The sequence below is a fragment of the Pipistrellus hanaki genome, assembly GCF_964339955.1.
Source record: "Pipistrellus hanaki genome assembly, chromosome: 2".
Taxonomy (NCBI): domain Eukaryota; kingdom Metazoa; phylum Chordata; class Mammalia; order Chiroptera; family Vespertilionidae; genus Pipistrellus; species Pipistrellus hanaki.
Window position 1 is genome coordinate 118,723,007 of NC_140504.1, and position 13,646 is coordinate 118,736,652.

The window sequence follows — 13,646 nt, forward strand, 5'->3', positions numbered from 1 at the left end:
AAGTTGTTTGGCCTAGATTCACCTGACCCAGGTTTGAATATTAGTTTCATCTCTTACAATATATATATAAATGTCAGCAAACTAATATTACTTTCTGAATTTTCTTCACACTAGCCCCTAAAAGGGATAATACTATCAACTTCACTGACTAAAGTATGAATTCATGAAATACTGTGAATGGAAGCATTTCCCCAGTACCTGGCATAACATTTCCATGTGATGAATATCTACTGTGATAAGTATCATCACACTTCTCTGAAGGAGTTTCAAAAAGTGCCAGGTGGAAAGATTTCTAATTGTACAGCTGCATGAATATGATGTGGTTGTTCCTAAACCCTTGGCCTTTCTCTTAGCCATTGCATTCACATTTTTGCTATGGAAGCTCAGAAAATCTGCTGGATTTGATGCTCATTAAGAGTGTGGGCCAGATAGTAGGTTACAGCATCTGGTATACAATAAAGACAAAAGCCGTGGCTGGGTAGCTCAATTGTTTGGAGCATCGTACCATACACCAAAGTTCAATTCCCAGTTAGGGCATGTACAGGAGACAACAGACTGATGTTTCTCTCCCACATTGATGTTTCTCTCTCTCCCTTCTTCTTTCTCCAAAATCAATAAACATATCCCCTGGTGAGAATTTAAAATAGTAAAATAAACAAACAAACAAATAATAAATACAACAAATTCTTGTTGCATTCAAGACTAATTGTATGTGACTAAGTCCATACAATTTTATTCCGTTAATACCTAGGTGTATAAGAGCTTTCCTCACATTGCTATATAAGAAATCTAAAATTCTTTCTTATAACTGTTCAAAGAAGCCTATTATTTAATTCATAATTTAGAAGTATTTCTCATTATCTTAAATTAGAGGCCCGTTGCACGATATTTTGCAAGAATAGGCCTTCCTTCCCCTGGCTTCACTCCCAGGTGCCTGGGAGCGGGCAAGTCCTTGCTTCTACCTGGAGCACCACTCCAGTAGCTCCCTCCACCACCCCCCTTGCCCTCATAGCAGGCTTCACTCTACTCTGCGCCTGCATATGCAAATTAACCTCCATCTTTGTTGAATTAATTTGCATACTCACGCTGATTGGCTGTGGACATAGCAGAGTAATGTTTAATTTCCATGTTTCTCTTTTATTAGGTAAGATAATTTTAGAATATTCTTTTTCACAATCAGTTTTAAAATGTTGGTAAATGACATATGAATGTTAGAGTGGTGAGATAGACTGGAATAGGAAGGAAAAGGGGATTAAGAGAAAAAGATAAAGATCCCAAGTTATATTACAGTTTTCTCACATTCAAAAATAATTAGTGTTTCAAGGTCCAAAATGGCAATAACTGCAGAATTTCTTAATGAAGGTGCCTTGAGTTGGGGGTATATTTATTTGAACACTTTTCTTTAACAAGATGATGAATTGTGCATTAACTAGCTTAATTTACATTTCAAGTGGATATGCCATTTTGTCTCTTAAGGGTTATTGATTTTAATATCTTGAGAACTTTGGAGTGGCTTATAGGGGAAGAAGTGGGTGAATAAGACAATATCCAGAGTCTACTAAATGATTTCACCAGCCACTTTTGCTATAGCTATAAACTCTATGAGAATTTTCCTGGGATTGTATCAGCATAATACATTTCAAAGGAGGCCTCTTTTTCTCTCTTTCTAATTCTCTCACTTTTCTCTTCAAGAACATCATCTCAGATTCACTTGATTCAAAACAACTCTGGTCCAAATAGGGAAAGAAGATGTCAAACTGTCACTTTTTGCAGATGACATGATGCTGTATATAGAAAACAAAAAAAAAAACTACAAGAAACAATAAAAAAATAGAGTCAAATTGCAGGATACAAAATCAATGTACAAAAATCCATTGCTTTCCTTTATACCAACAACAAATCTTCAGAAAAAAGAAATAGAGAAAACAATTCCTTTTGCAATCAAAACTAAAAGAACAAAATACCTAGGGATAAACTTAACAAAGAACATGAAAGGCCTATATACTGAAAATTACCAAACATTATTAAAAGAGGTTGAAAAGATACCACAAAATAGAAAAATATCCCATGTTTATGGGTTGGAATAATCAACATAGTTAAAAAGGCCATTTTATCCAAAGCAATATAGAGATTTAATGAAGTTCCCATCAAAATCCTAATGTCATTTTATAAAGAAATAGAATGAGAAAACATCAGATTTGTATGCAACCACAAAAGACCCAGAATAGACAAAGTAATCCTGAAAAAAAAAAGAAAAGAAAAGAACAAGACTGGAGGTATCATGCTACCTGACTTCAAAATAAACTACAGAGCTATGATAATCAAAATAGCATGGCATTGACAGAGAAACAGATACACAGACAAATGGAACAGAATAGAGAGCCCAGCCTTAAAAGCACATATATATATGGACAGATTATATATGGACAAAGGAGCCAGAAATGAACATTGGAGTAAAGATATTTTCTTCAATAAATGGTGCTTGGAAAATTGGAAAGCCACATGAAAATGAATGAAACTGGATTACAGTTTGACCCCATGTACAAAAATCAATTCAAAATGGATCAAAGTCTTAGACATAAGACCCAAAACCATAAGTCACATAGAAAAAATATATAGGTACCAAAATTATGGACCTGGATGGTAGAGAACATTTTATGGACTTGACCCCAAAGGCAGGGAAGGTAAAGGCAAAAATAAATGAATATGATTATGTCAAACTGAATAACTTCTGCCTGCTAGCATGATTACCCCTAACCACTCCCTTGCCAGCCTGATAACACCTAACTGCTCCCCTGCCAGCCCACTTGCCCCTAATTGCCCTCCCCTGCCAATCTGGCCCCCCCTAACTGTCCTCCCCTAAAGGCCTAAATAGGGGAAAAGTTCAATCAAAGGCCTTTTGCCACAGATAGTAAGGGGATGAGGGTATGTCCTGGAGGGTGGGAGTGACCAGGAAGAGGTCAATGGGGGAAAAGAAGACATATGCAATACTTTGAACAATAAAGAAATTAAATTAAAAAATAAAAACAAAATTTAAATAAATAAATAAATAAATAATTCTTACTTTGGGTAAGCTTATTATGTATGCAATTTTGATTGTTGTAAAAATTAATTTAGTTCATATTTGTCTTCTTCATTTGTTTCATGTTTATGTAGTACTTCATTGGCTTATTTCAATAGTTCACTATTGAGGGAACTTAGGTTGCAGCTGATATTTTGTTATTACCACAATGAATAATTCTTATGCACATATTATTTCGTAATTTAGAAGTTTACCTTTAGTTGCATCTTTTAAATAGGATTTCTGAATTTAGATGAAATGAATACTATTTTGCTAAATTTTCTCTTTATATGAATTGTGTTTGTAGAGCTTCTATCACTAATAAATGAAAATTTCTATTTTTTTAAAAAATATCTTTACCAACAGAATAAGAGTCAAGTCTTGAATTATCTGATAGTGAGAAGAATGAGTTTTAGTTTTTATGCCACTTATTATTCATGATTGCATATTTTTTATAGACTACATCCATGAGTCTTGTCCATTTTTTTCCTAGCTTTTATGTATTTTTTTTATCTCAACATTACAAAACATTTTATATGTTAGACACATTAGTCCTTTATCAGGGCAAATGTTCTTTGTTCAGTTTATTATTTGTCTTTACATATGACTTTTAAATTATTTTTGTAGTCATTCACATATATTTATTATATGTAGTTGAATTTAGTAATTTTTATTTTATTGACCTGGATTATGAGTTGTGGTCATGCTGTGGAAATGCTCAACTCAGATCTCCCTTAAAGAGAAGAGCTATTTAAACTGCCTCTAGTTGCCAACCTTTGTTCCATCCACTGTGACATTCATTCTGGGGCTCACAGCCAAAATAAAAAACTGGGCCAGTTCAACCTCATGAAAACGTTCACCTACAGACAGCTCTGGCTTTGAGATTCTCCATCAGCCTAGGCAAAACTTGAGTAGAACTGCTCTGCATTCTGAGATTTCCTTCCCCGAATCCCTTCATTTCCTCTCTCTCCTTTCCCTATTATCATATGTGCATGGTGGCCTGAATGTCTTTCATGTCCATTCTTCTTCCCTTCCACTTCAATAAAACATTTTGCACATAATTTATCATATTAGAGGTCTGGTTCCCGAAATTCATTCATGGGTAGGGTCCCTAGGCCTGGCTGGCGATCAGGGCCGATCAGATTCCTCGCCTCCCTACTCCTCCTTCCCTTGTTCCCTCAATGCCCCACTGCTGCCAGGTTGCCTACCATGTTCTGTGCTACCCCCTGGAGGTCGGTGAACATCATAGCGAGCTATCAAACTCCTGTTCTCCCAGTTGAACTCCCAAGGGGTCACTTTGCATATTAGCCTTCTTTTATATAGAGATTTTAAAGATTTTCCAACATTTTTTTAAATTATTTCTTCTTTTTGTTTATTTGTGCTACTCATTATAGTTGTTATTTATTTTGGCTACTAATTTGATATTTAAGAAATAAAGAAATGATCATTTTGAATTACTTATTTCTACACTGTTCTATTTTATATTTCATTAAATGTTCCTATATCTATATAATTTACTCCTGTTTGATTTTGTTTTGGTTTGGAATTGTTTTCGTAAAACCTTTTTAGAAGGAAATCTAAATTATTTATTTTTATTATGTAATTTTTAGTAATGTAAATTTAGAAGCTTTAAATTTTTCTCTAACTACTACTTTAATTATTTTCCATAGTTTCTAATATGCATTTTTTATTATAGTGTCATGCATTCTTCAATATTGGTTTGATAAATCCCTTTACCCATGATTTACTTATTCAAGATTTGTTTTAAATAACTCTAAGTTAGACTTGTTATTTTTTGGTTTTATTATTAATTTTTTAAAAATTTAATTACATCAAATAGATATTTTTGTTTAAATTATTTATACTTTATGAAATTTATTGAGATTTTCCTGTGTGATATAATATGTAGTCAATTGTAAATGTTCCATGTGCAATTGAAAAGAAGATATATCATATTTTATTGGGGTATAAAGTTTGATATATTCATGAGATATGACTTATTAATAAGGCTATAAAGTTGTTTATATCCTTACTTATTTTTTCCATTGGGTTAATTAAAACCACAAACCAGTGTGTTAAACATGCTATTATTAATGGATTTCTCTTTCATCTCCCTTAATTTCTGCTTTAGGTATGTGTTATTTGCATAGGTTTGATATGTTTTACATCTTCATTATAAATTAATGAATTTGATTATATCAATGTAAAGATTTCAGCTCAACAAAGTACACTGTGTACAATGGCAACAGAAAAATGCCAGATTTGAGAAACTTATCTGCAATACTTAAAAACAACAAAGAACAAATATTTCAATCACATAAGAGATTCTTGTAAACCAGCAACAAAAAGAAAAAGTGCTTTATTGGAAAAATGGCAAACTATATAAACAGGGAAAAGAAGAAGTGCAAAAAGCCAATAAGAAAATGAAGATATACACAAATTTGTTTGCTGTAGATTGGCTGGTGGGTGTAGTGGAGTGATGGTTAATTTGCACATTACTATTTTATTAGATAGGATTATGAACTCCTTGGTGAAATAAGAGTTGAAATATGAAAGAAAGTAATTGTTTTATATCATTTTCTTTAACTCAACACTGAGAAAATAGGACAAAGTAATTAAGTTCTCAAAACTAATAACCAATAAATACAATTTGAAGATTGGTCTTACATTAGTCATATATTGTTCCATAACAAATTATCACAAACTTAGCAACTTAGAACAAAACACATTTATTATCTCATATTTTCTGTAGGTCATAAATCTGGGCACAGCTTAGCTGAGAAAATGTATTGATAGGACTGTGCTCTTACCTAAAGGCTCAACTAAAGAAGGGTCCACTTACTAGCCCAGTCCATTTGTTGACAGAATTCATTTCTTTGCAACTTTAGATTTGAGGTTGCGACTTCCTGCTGGCTTTTGGTTGGAGGCCACTCTGAGTTTCTAAAGGTGACCTTCTTTAGCTTCCTGACACATGGGCCTCCTAACATGGGCACTTACTTTTAAAGCCAGAAATAAAGAAAATCTCAAAGCATGTCTGCCAGCAAGATGAAATTTAACATAATCACAGAAATGGCATACTATTATTTTGCCATATTCTTTTGGTAGAAGCAGCCCACAAGTGCTGCCCTCAGTCAGAGGGGAAATTAGTTTTTTGTATGTGTGTGTGTTTTTTTAATTACCAAACTATGAGCTATGAATACAAGGGTCACTTTAGAGTATATCTACCACAGTCCTAAGGTGTGAAATTAGGATAAACATAAAGTTTACATATCATAACCCTTTTAAATTAATTTTCATCAGCAGGTAATATATGAAGCTTCAAGTTTCATGGAAGTATTCTTTATGATTTTATAATTTTTTAGATGAACAAATTTAGATACTTCTGTAAATTTTAAGTCCATTAGTGTTAGGTCTGATCAAATAATCAAAGATACTCCCTCCCCTGGGAACTGACCTTCAAGCCACTTCACAATAGACACTCTACTTGCTAAGACAATTATCTCGCCCCTTTGGAGTTTCTCAGAATCCGCAACTGCACAGAGAATTCTCTGACCAGAAAAAGCCCACCTAGAGTCCTTTAAAACCTTCTGACTCCCTGTTGTTGGGGGCTGACATAATAAATTCATAATTCTTCACCACTTTTAGCCTCATGCGTTCCTCCTTTGGTGACCCTAACAATTAGAAAGCACTAATACATTTTTAAAGAAAATGTTTGTACTCAAGTATAACATATAGAAAAAGTATGCAAATCATAGGATCCAACTTGACAGATTTTTGCAAATTTAATACATTCACTTTGTCAACACCCTGATTAAGTCTTTTGCTCATATTTCCATTGGTGTGTCTTTTTCTTATTGACTTGAAGAAGTTGTGAATAGTGTTTATTTATTTATTCTGGTTATAAACTTCCCACAATGCACAGGTAAAAAATGGCAAATGCCTGAAAAATAAGCTTATAGCAAAGGAAATTCGAGCATCCAGCTGCTAGTAAGACAAATGCTTGTAAATTAGTTAATGAAAATGCAATCTAACATCAAAAGTATGGAAACAGGACAAACCTTAGTAGCAAAAATGTATTGACCTCTATGGCATTATGCTGTTCTTCATTTGACATAGCCTTCAACTATTAGCCTCAACTTAGGCAATCCAAGAGGCAGATTTTTTGGGCTCAACACTGGTCAAGAGTTGCCCATCTCTTTCTCAACCACCTGCATTTCAGGGATACAGTAAAAACACAAACAGCTGCCACAGGTCAGTCGCTGTAAAACAGGCATTTCTCAGAAAAATAAGATCTCTCAGACACTCTAAAATACATCTACTTAGCAATGGAAGGGGGGCAGTTGTTCAGAAAAAATAGTGGGGGTGAGACTGCAGACAAAAATGATGTTTCTCTTCTTGCCTCCCCCCGCCCCTCTCTCCTTATAACCCTTGGATGCAGACAATAGTGCCATGAAGGCCTGGGGAGGGGACAGGAGTAATGAAGAGGGAGTCAAGGAGGGGGAAAGAGGGGATGTCTGTAATTCTTTCAGCAACAAAGATAAATGTAAAAATTAAATAAGTAAATAAAATTTAAAGTAATAATCTGTTTCTGAAACTCAGTTTCACCTCTCACCGGCTTTAGGGCCTTTGTTGAAGTTATTGAAACTTAATACATCAGACTTCTGGCCTGTGAAAACCAAGACTATAAAGAAGGTGGCTGGGATCATCATCAAGAAGTACTACCATCACCTGGGCAATGACTTCATACCAACAAGCAGGTGAGCAAGGAGATTGCCATTATCCCCAGAACCCCAGAAATAAAAAGCAAATTTAGAGAGGCCCCAGGAGAGGTACTTCCAACAATCAGCAGGAAGAGAAGGTGAGATAATTACGTTCCTGAGGTCTGGGCCCTGGCTCAGAGATGCTGACTTTCTTGGACTTTGGCAGTCTCCCACCTGCAGGTCACTCAGCCTACAGCTGGAATGGATTTCAGAACACCACGTTTGAGTCTCTGCTTTGCTATAATATTTTCAATAACGCATGGGCAAGAAAAAGGAACAAAACAAACAAACAAAAAAAAAACCCTGGATCTAGGTAATATATCTGGAACCCTGCACCAAACAGAAAGAGCAAAACCAAAAAAACTTTACATTTCAAGATGACACAGATCTCACCCAGATGGGTCTCATGCAATGTCACAATGCATCATCATTCCTTTGTTAATGACTGAAACCATTCAAAGTATGTTTTCTGACCACAGAGGAGATAAGCTAGAAATCAATAACAAGAAATAATTTAAAAATACTCAGAAGTTTGGAAATGAAATAATATAATTCTAAATATATGTATAAAAGTTTAAATAAATAACATTAAAAAACTATTTTAAACTGAGGGCATCATAAGCAATTTTAATACCATGCATTTACAAATTTAGAAGAAATAGAAAATACTCACATAAAAAATATGTTTCTGAAAGTAATGCAAGAAAAAATGGAGACTGAATTATTCTGTATTAATTAAAGCCATTGAAAGTACAATTGAAGACTTGGGAATGAGAAGAATTCTATAACCTTATAGATGGATTAACAATAAAGCTATTTAGACAATGATCTTTAATAATACAATATTGAAATATTTTCCTCAAGCTCAGAAACATGGCAAGAAAATCCACTATTACTACTTATATTCACATTTTAATGGAAGTCCTATCTGATTTAATAAATAAAACAAGGAAAACACTGAAATAAATAAATAAAGGTTATGTTATTACATCACAGAATCTACAAATGAACTGTTAAAAATAATAAGTAAATTCAGAAAGATCTGATCATAAAAGATTACTATAGAAAAAAAACAATACTATTTCAAATACTGTCATAAATAAATAGAAAATAAAATTTTAAAAATGTCATTCATGATGACATAAAAATCAATTTTTTAAGTTAAAATAATAAATAAATAAAGGACCTTTACATAAACTAATTCAAACATTACTGAGAAAATTAAAGAAGACCAACAGAAATGGAGAAGTGTTAATGTAATATTATTTATTTTGTATAATTTCAAATACACACTCTAAAATTTAAGAAGAAACCAAAAGGATTAAGAATAACTAACACAATCTTGAATAAGAAGAGTAAAACCAGAGGACCCACAGGTACCCAGTCATGTGATTATGGCAAAGAGGAAATTGTGGAAAGGAAAGAAGTCTTTTCAATTAGTAATGCTGATTCATTGGAAATCATATGCAAAATGATGAATCTTCATTCTAATCTCACATGACGCACAAATACAATTTTCAAATAGATTCTAGATCTAAAGTTGATAGGTAAAACAATAAAGCTTTTGTTATTGTCATAACTAGCTAGTTATCCTATATAATAAAAGCCTAATATGCTAAGTGCCCAGTCATCCAGTCTTCCATTCAACCAATCCAAGCATCATTTACACTAATAAAAGAGAAAAACACTAATTGACTGTACCTTTGCTATGCCCTCAGCCAATCAGAGTGAGTATGCAAATTAAATCAACAAAGATGTAAGTTAATTTGCATATGCAGGCACTGATTGGCCTGGGTCCAGGGGAACATCCTCCTGACCCAGGCTGCTCCTAGCCTGTAGGCCCATAGGCCCTGAGCGGCAAGGGTCCCAGAATGCCCCGTGACCACTCAGAGCCTATGAGTGCAGGCGCCAAGCAGCTGTGGGCGAGATGGGAATGTCCCTGTGTCACCATAGTGACAAAGCCCCACTGTAGCCACTTGGAAATGCTCCGGCACCAAGAGGCAGTTTGGGTCCACACCCCCAGCCTGGGGTCTCAGGCCAGTAGTAGCTCACACACCCACATAGTGATTCCCTCCTGGCCCAGCCTGGTTCTCAGCCACTGAGTCACACCAGCAGGGAAGATATGGAGGAATCTTAAATGTTTCATATATATATATATATATATATATATATATATATATATATATATATTAAAAAACATATATATATTATTGATGTTTTACAGAGAGGAAGGGAAAGGGATAGAGAGCTAGAAACATCTATGAGAGAGAAACATTTATCAGCTGACTTCTGCACAGTCCCCACTGGGTATGTGCCCCCAACCAAGGTACATGGCCTTTACTGGAATAGAACCTGGGACCCTTGAGTCTATAGGCCATTGCTCCATCCACTGAGCCAAACCAGTTAGGGCTGCCCAATATGTTAAAGAAAAAAACCCTAATAAAAAGGGACTATGCAGGGGAGGGCATTTGGGGGTGACCAAGCTATCAGGGAAGGGCAGTTGGGAATGATCAGGCTGGCAGGAGAGCAGTTAGGTGTTGATCAAGCCAACAGGGGAGTGTTTAGGTGGTGATTATGCAGGCAGGTGGAAGCGGTTAGGGGCAATCAGACAGGCAGGCAAACAGTTGGGAGCCACAGCAGTCCAGGATTGTGAGAGAGATGTCCAACTACCTGTGTAGGCCCAGCAGTCGAACATCCTTTGAGGGGTCCCAGATTGGAGAGGGTGCAGGTTGGGCTGAGGGACACACACCCCTATGCAAGAGTTTTGTGCACTGGGCCTCTAGTATGCTAATAATATGCTAAGTGCTATGACATGCACTGACCAACAGGGAGCAGATGCTCTGACCAGTATTTTAGCTTGCTCCTGGAGTCTGGCCAATCAGTACTGAGTAAGACAGGCTGTACATGTCCTGGAGCCCTCCTGTGGTCCCTCCCCAGCTGGCTAACCTCCCACATCCTTCCCTGGCCCCCAATCACGCAACAGGTGGGGTCCCTTGAACTGGCCTGTGCCCTCTCACAATCTGCGACTCCTCAGAGGATGTCAGAGAGCCGGTTTCGGCCTGATTCCAGAGGCCCAGCCAAGGGACCCCAGTGGTGCAAATTCGTGAACCACCCCTCAAGTTAATATTAATAATAAGAAGAAAGCAAAGGAAAGGCTAGACATTATAAGCCTGGTCATCTGGGCAGCTTCACCAGGAAGCTACAACTTCAGGCTCCCCAGTGAGCCCTGAGTCCATTTCTTGCAGATCCCTAGGGGAAGGGATCAAACAAAGGGGGAGTCCTGCACATGAGCAGAGAAGTTGGGTTGCTGTAGGAAAGGTGCTTGCCTATCAGTCTAACCTGGGAAAATATAATTGGCTAGGGCACAAGCCAATGCAAGCACAGGAAATCTTGAAGGGTTCATTGGTTAAGCTCCTGGATAAAATCCCCAAAGAGCTCTCTCCCTCTTGCTTCTCTCTTGCCCACACTTACCTATCCTGTCATCATAGTCATGTGACCTTAAGCAGTCTCATTGTCCAGGGATATGTAGACTCCATATGCAGTATGCTGGACCAGGCTGTGCTTTAATATGGAGCAAAGACTCGGCACTGGCCTTAATTCTTCCCCTGATGAAGATAAGTTGGACTTTTTCCATGGTGGGATGGAGGAAAATGTGACATTGGAAACCCAGGGGTTTAATTCCAAGGAAATAAAGGTCATTCATCCTCCTGTGTGTCTCAGGAAATTCCTTTCCTTGCAACATCGTAAGAGCTCCACTTTCACCAGTAACAGATGGAGATGCAGATGTCAGCCCATTGATAACACTTTTAGTGGAAAAAGTAAAACAACATTTTCATGACATTTAGTTTAGCAAAGATTTCTCAAACAAGACATGAAACTCATAATTCTGAAAAGAAAAAAGTATGACACATTGGACTACTTGAAGGTTAAGAATTAATTTTTCTCATAAGGTTCTGTTAAGAGAGTGAAAATACAAGCTACATAAAGGAAGCATACATTTGAAATACTTTTACTCAATAATGGACTCATCCTCAGACTCTATAACAAACTTCTACATGTCAATAAAAAAGAGTCTCCCCTAAAATAACATAAAAGTGATAAAATACTTTATGGGGCACTTTATGATACAAATAATTTTTAAAACTGCATATATATATATATATATATATATATATATATATATATGTGTGTGTGTATATATATATATTAATATCACCAGTTTACTAGCTTTGAAATTTAAAACACAATTTAAATCTACTGTATATCATCAAAATGACCAAAATGAGAAAACAAATTATCAATGCTTGTGAGGGAATGCAGCAACTGTAACTCACAGGAACTGAAGAAAGTATTATAAATTGGTACAACCATTTTAGAAAATAGTTGGCAGTATTTACTAATAGTGACTACAAGTATTGTGTGACTTAGCAATTCTGCTCCTAGATATTTATCCTAATATCTGTACCAAGGGACATTTGCAAAAAAATTTCATGGCAGCACTATTTTGATTAGCAAAATAATAATAATAATAATAATAATAATAATAATAATAAAAATCAATAAAACCACCCAAATATAAAACAGATGAATTGTTACATGGTCATGAATGGAATACTGTGGGAGCATTGAAAAAAATAATTATTGCTAGATTTAACAATGATCCCAAAAACATAATATTAATCAAAAGATGCCCAAGAAAAGTACACATTGTGAATTATTCCACTTAAATAAAGTTTAAAAAATAGGGGAAATTAATTTACAATGTTGGAACTCAGGATAATGATTCCTTTCATGGAAAACGTTGAGCTTAAGGAGAACTTTTGGGTTTGTTCTATCTCTTCCGCTGTCTGCTGGCATCTGGGTCTGTTTCCTTTGTGATATTTCATCCATTTGGGCATGTATGAGTCATGTATATTTCTGTTTATTTGTAGCACTTCAGTTTTACATAAAGAACTTATTTTAAAAGTTCCCTCAGTGCTGATTAAAGCACAAGAACCCAATAGTAAAACTGGATGTGTGTTTATCTGTGGTCAAGTATACTATTGCTACATTCAGTTATTTCTACACTACAAAAAATGCTTTTGTATTTCCCACAATAAATGGCTCTAAATTCTGCAATGTGAAGAAAAAAAAGAAAAGAAAAAAAACTCATCTATAATCTTCATCTTGAATTGTGTGTGAATGAGTGTGTATATGTGGGTTAGGGATTTAAGGGGGTTGTTGAGGATGAGCAAGGTTGTAGAATCAAGGGAATAGGAAGAAAGTTATTAGAGTATCAGTTTACCTCTATACACATAAGGAATATCAGTACCTCATTCTAATGTATAAGTAAAAAAAAAAAAGCATGAGTTTAATAATCTGATATTTTTCAACCTGATTGTGGCTATGGGTATATGATTCAAAATTATCTAATTATCAAGCAATAAAATTGGGGCTTGGAATAAAAAAAAAAAGCACAGGAATATTTGAAGTCAGCTAACTGGTTTTATGTTTAACTTTGGTCCTTTGTTGCTTATTTCTTAAGAAACCATTAATACTTTTGTTATCTCCTAAAGAATATATATTTGAAAGAGCTAACTTTCTACAAATGTTTTAGTTTATTTTTGTTTATTTTTGAAATAAAGAGAGAGAGAGGGAGAAAGATTTGCTTTTCACTTATTTATGCATTCTTTGGTTGATTCTTATATATGCCCTAGACAAGAGATGGAACCCACAACACAGGAGTATGGGGAAGAAACTAACCAACTGAGCTACCCAGCCAGGATGAGAGCTAAAGTATTTGTAATACATAAATCCCAAAATCTTCTTGCATTCTGTGTTGAGAA